Below are 6,024 nucleotides of genomic sequence, written 5' to 3'. Positions count from 1 at the left end.
GTGTAGGAGTCATTGCAGTGTACACCTAAAATAGGTTAATTTTTTGGTTATGTACATTTTCACATCAATTAAGCTGTTAAAAGAAGAGAAAAAAGGGTTACACCTCAATGGGAAAATCAGCAAGGAATTCCAAATAATAAGATTCCTGTGACATTTCAAGTTATCTGGAAATAACCACAATTTTCCATACTGTGTATTTTTCAGAAAAGTCTAAAAGCAAATGGTATTAAAGATGAGTGCGAAAACAAAAGATGAATACATGTGGCTTATGATACTCTATGCCACAAAAAGGAAAACTTGGAGAAATTTGAAACTGAAATTATCTTGAAAAAGCTGCAATGCCTTTGATACTTTTTGAAAAATTGGTAATAAATAAGAAGTATAATACTGTCTACAAATAAAATGTATAACTATCATTTCATTTGTTTTGTCCCCAATGTTTCACATTTGAAATCTATTTTAGTTTCCTTATTTGAATTCTGTACTCAAAGTTCTCATCATATCTTCCAATGACTATACTTAGAGCCCTGAATGTCTCAGGTCCTCCTGTTAGCTTACCTTTCTGCATGTCTCTTAATTATTAATTTAATCTTGAGAGCATTGTATATCTTCATGTTGCATCTAGAATCCATAATTGTTCTGATTTTTGGAGTAAAGTTTCTCCATCTTTATGTTAATGCTGTTAAACGATTTCAAACACCACTTAGTTATCTGTGACTGTTTGGTTTTGTCTAGTTTTGATCATTTCCCTTTTTTTTTTTTTAAGATTTTACCTATTTATTCATGAGAGGAACACAGAGAGAGGCAGAGACACAGGCAGAGGGAGAAGCAGGCTCCATGAGGGGAGCCCTACGTGAGACCTGATCCCGGGTCTCTGGTATCACACCCTGGGCCAAAGGTGACACTAAACTGCTGAGCCACTGGGCTACCCAAGTTTTGATCATTTCTAATATTCATCTAAACATTCATTCAGCTCACCATGTAGTGTGAACTTGCCAGATTGTTCCCCTCGAGCTCTGGCATTTCCAAAGCTGTCCTGAAAAGGAAGAAATCTGGACAAGTAACTTTCAAGTTCTTTCATTATAAAACTAATTGCTTCTGTGTGTCCTTAAGTATCATTATTTTTTTTTACCATATAATCATTACATTTCTTCTCTATGTGATATATTTTAGGTGTAACCTAATTTTAGACGAGATCGGGCGCGTTCAGGGTGGTATGGCCGTAGACAGGTGTAACCTAATTTTAAAGAGTGAGGGTTTTCCTACTTGGCATCTGATTGTCAAACACAGGACATTGCCTGCTCATTCCTACATTATTTTCCCTAAATCTAATCTACATACCGTGTCTTCATGATTTCTCTACGTCTGACGTCTCTGTCATTGAGATTCTTGCCACGTAAGGTAGTGGTTCCTCTCCCAAATTCTTCGAAGTATAAACATGTGCCTATGGATATTGTGCTGAGAAAATCGTAATTAGGGGTTGTCTGTAGGATCCGTAGGATGAGTGCAGAGCTCACCTGTAACAAGATCGTAATCAACTGGTCGCAGAAGAGGGAGAGCAAGATTCCTCAGATGCTGGTCCTGTGAAACTGTCATGGATGAGTGCTAGAAATACCTCAGATGGACATATCTCACTGCACCACCTAGGGTTCCCCAAAAATCCAGGCCAGTGTTGTGTATATATGTGTATACACACCCACGCGTGCTCATACACACAACGAGCAAAGAAGGAAGGGGGAAAGAGAGAGAGAAAGAAAAAGAAGGCAGAGGGAAGAGAGATTATTTTCCTTTTAAGGAATTGGCTCAAATGCCTGTGAACACTGGCCAGTCCAAAACCTTCAGACGGGACCAGCAGGCTAAAAACTCAGGTAGGAGTCGATGCTGCAGGTCACAGGCTCAATTCCTCTTTCTTCCCATGAGCCTCAGGATTGGCTCTAATGGCCTTCAAGTGGTTGGATGAAGCCCACATTATGAGGTTCCATTAAAGTCAACCGATTGTGGGGGCTCCTGGGTGGCTCAGTTGGTTAAGCATCTGCCTTCCGCTTGGGTCATGATGTTCAAGTCCTGGAATCGAGTCCCACATCGGGCTCCCTGCAGTGGGGAGTCAGATTCTCTCTCTTTCCCTCTGCCCCTCCCCCCTGCTCAATCTCTCTCTCTTTCTCTCAAAGATATCCATAAAAATCTTTTTTAAAAAAAGTAAAAAAAAAAGTCAACTGATCGTAGATGCTAACTGCATGTACAGAATATATTTACTGCAACATCTAGATTAGTGCTTTGAATAAATAACCGGGCCCAGAGCTAGCCAAGCTGATACAGAAAACTGCCACATTCCCCTCCCCCTTTTTCCATTGAGAGAAGCTATTTTATGCACAGGGGTCACAAATTCAAATTTCATTGACTTTTAAAGAAAGATTTATTGGAGGGAGAGGGAGGGAGAAGGAGAGAGAGAGAATCTCCAGCAGGCTCCCAGCAGAGCACAGAGCCTGACGTTGAGCTTGATCTCATGATCCTGAGATCATGACCTGAGCCGAAACCAAGAGTTGGACTCTTAACTGACTGAGCCACCCAGGCTCCCCTCAAATTCTACATTTTTTTAATATTTAATAATGAATCATCAAACTTTGTCTTTTTAATACCATTTTTTTTTGACTCGGAGAAATGTCATCAGACAAAAGTTCCACATGCAAACTTAAGCTCTCTGAAATTTCTTTTCATGTGCTTATTTTAATAAGTGAGAGGGGATAATATAAATATAAATAAATATAATAAAACATGTATATGAAACATGTACTGTTAACATTATAGTGCTTTATTTGAAAAAATGAGAAACACATTTTTTTTTCTTGATTGATGTTTTACTATGCAGGAAAACAAAACAACCAAACAAGGAATATATTCCATTTCAGTCTTCATGGTTCAAGTTAAAAAAGTTCTCATAATTCAGGTGTGTACCTGAGTTACTTTGGCTAACCCAAGTTTAGCTTTATTATATTTTAAAAATTCGTGTATAAAAAATAAGTATCAGTTCAAAATATAGATTATTTTAAGAGACTGCAGGAAATATAAAAATAATTAATTTTGGTGGAAATGTTAAAACTGCCTGAAATTCAGAAGATGTATCATATGAAACATTATTGTTAGGTACAACTGCACTCAGGGTTATCTTGTTTTACTATTTATGTTCAGGCCAGAAGTACTCAACATGAATCTCTTAATTTACATTACTAAGAGGGGCCCTTAAGGTGCTCCATTTCCTCTGCCTGGCACTCCCCAAAACTCTCCTGGCCCCACTGCCCCCATCCTTCAAAGCAGCATAATGGGCAGCCATTCTAGAATTTTAGAGCTTTCTTGGGAAATTATTCCTTTAAGGGATTAAAAATCTTTAAGAATTACTGGTTCAGACATACATGCCTCATAACAGTCTAGATTGTTTCAAAATATGAAATCAATCTGTATTTAAACTTTTATATTTAATCTTAGACCTTAAATTTATCATTAAAATCTAATATTTTCATGAAAGTAGGAAAATAGAATAATTCAGTGTCACCTGTTTGTCTCAAATACAAGTACAGTGAGTAATAATGGGAATGGCAACAAAACAGAAAGAGCACTTGTATATATTTACCCAAAATGAAATAACTCTCTAAATTCAAGGTGTATGGCAGATTGGATATTTGATCTTAGTGACTTATGCTACTAGTTCAATGCTTAAATACCAAAGGAGGCATTTTTCTCTATTCACACAGTCTTTTAATGTATGCATATGCTCATCTATCAATAGTTTCCCCTCCATGTTAATATCTAATCACTAAATATGTTTATTTCAAGTTAGTCTATGTGACCCTGTGTTCTTCTCTTCAGAAGCATCAATACTTTGGCCAATAGTTTGAAACATGAATTTAGCATAGAATCTTGACAATCTGAAAAGAGTTCCAAATACTTTTTTGAAATTTTTTTTATAAATTAATTTTTATTGGTGTTCAATTTACCAACATACAGAATAACACCCAGTGCTCATCCCGTCAAGTGTCCCCCTCCGTGCCCGTCACCCATTCACCCCCACCCCCCGCCCTCCTCCCCTTCCACCACCCCTAGTTCATTTCCCAGAGTTAGAAGTCTTTATGTTCTGTGTCCCTTTCTGATATCTCCCACACATTTCTTCTCCCTTCCCTTATATTCCCCTTCACTATTATTCATATTCCCCAAATGAGTGAGAACATACACTGAAATGTTAACATTAGAAAAAAACAAAACTACAATTGTCAGCTCAGCTCTATTTCCTGAAAATTCAGTTGAGGTAACCTCTGCAAGCCACAGCTCCACACTTGCACACGGTCCTGACCCTCTTTTTGGCTGGGCTGTGGTCAACAGAATCTGAAGAACCTTTCATCTGATCATCAATAGTTCTCGTGGAAAATAATGCTATTCGGGGAAGACGGGTATCAAGGTTGTCAATGAAAACATTGAACACCTGAAGATTTAGGTCAAAACTGTGATTAACAAAATGAAGCATTCCATATCGGGCTGCGTCCACTGTAAATTCATCAGATTCATAATCCAGATCAAAGAGATATGTGATTCCCTTGTTGGGGAATATAACTGCCCCCGTCTTTCAGCTTCTTCGCTTGTGATTACCTTTCCAGCGTATTCCATGACAAAACTCATTCTTTTAATCTTCACAAGGGTTTTTACACCCCAGCCACAGCCATTGCTAGTTCAAAAGATGCTAAGTGAATACTGGGTGCCTTTGCGTACAATCCTATTGGGACAATCGGGTCCACACTGACACCTCGAGTTGCATTCATAAATGGGGGTACCAGGTGGGATTTTAATTTGCCGGTTTTTATTATGAGCCAAAAGAACTCCAACTTCAGCAGGACAACATTTCTCAAAGAAGCAATCTGTACATGAACAACCAAAGGCAGCTTCATTGACTAAGCTGATTCTAGGAGCTGGTTTGTATTCATTAATATAGTAGAAGTCTGAAGGTGGGCCCTCTAAGTCAACAGCATTTTCAACAAAAATCATTCCTTTATGATTCAAAAATCTTTCCTTTATGATTCTTTCTTCTGTTGAGTTCATCTTGGCATCTCTGCAGAGCTATCCTCTGTTTGACCTTCTCTACAATGCGTTCAGCAATGGCAGGTTTCAGAGCTTTGTTATTGTCTTTTAGAGATATTGCTTTGCCTTTCTTTACCTGAGATAAATAATTATGCTTGTCAGTAGAAAACTGCTGAAGTAGTAATGGGCAAAGGTTTTGCAAAGTTTCCCAAGTATTTGTGGAACCCGACCATCCTTTCCATTTTGCGAGATAATATTTCATATCCTCGTTGCGCCTCAGTCCCGGCCACTGCCATTTTAAGGAGCTCGCATGTGGTATGGAAATGCAAGGAGTTACACAAGGTCTTCAGACTGTTTTTTTGTCTTTTTTGGTTTGCTTTTTCTTTATTTGTTTTTTCATCTTGCTCTTTCATTTTGTGGACCCCAAAACTTGAAAATGGGCTTCCTACCATTTCACCTAAGCATCCCAGATCCTGCAAGAGGTGCCCAAACATTCCATTTGAAAGACAACCTTAAGTAACTTAAATAAAGTTCAGAAAATTGATGTTCAGCTAGATTTGGATTTCTTTCCCACATTTAATGCAGTAAGGAGAATTGAGAAGAGAACTGTATACTCCATCCTCAGTTAAATTGGAACTATTATGAATGAAACCCCAACCTGTGGAATAAAATGAAGGGTTTTTAAAATCAGTGAAATAATACTGTGATGAAAGCAAGCTGTGTAAAGAAGGTGCTGTCAATTGTAGACCCCGGAAAATGTCAAAAGTATTCTTTTCCACATTAAGCCATCTACGGAGAAACACGGGATTTTTGTAAATTCTGGGTTAGTGTTTTTTTTTTTTTCAATTATCTTTATTTTTAATTTTTATTAAAACTTTATTTTTAGAGCATTTGTATGTTCAAAGCATAATTGAAGAGGTGCAGAAAGTTCCCATTTTCCCTCTGCCCCCCACACCCACAGCC

The 6,024-nt window shown here is 37.9% G+C and overlaps 1 pseudogene; it reads right to left on the bottom strand.

The window, feature by feature from the left end:
• Positions 1-4,288: 4,288 nt before the first annotated feature.
• LOC129520692 (histone-lysine N-methyltransferase SUV39H2-like) lies at positions 4,289-5,581 on the bottom strand (annotated as a pseudogene).
• Positions 5,582-6,024: the final 443 nt, after the last annotated feature.

The sequence above is a fragment of the Nyctereutes procyonoides genome, unplaced genomic scaffold (assembly GCF_905146905.1).
Source record: "Nyctereutes procyonoides isolate TBG_1078 unplaced genomic scaffold, NYPRO_anot_genome, whole genome shotgun sequence".
NCBI lineage: Eukaryota > Metazoa > Chordata > Mammalia > Carnivora > Canidae > Nyctereutes > Nyctereutes procyonoides.
The sequence above is the reverse complement of the archived record's forward strand: the minus strand, read 5'-3'. Positions and strand labels throughout refer to the sequence as shown.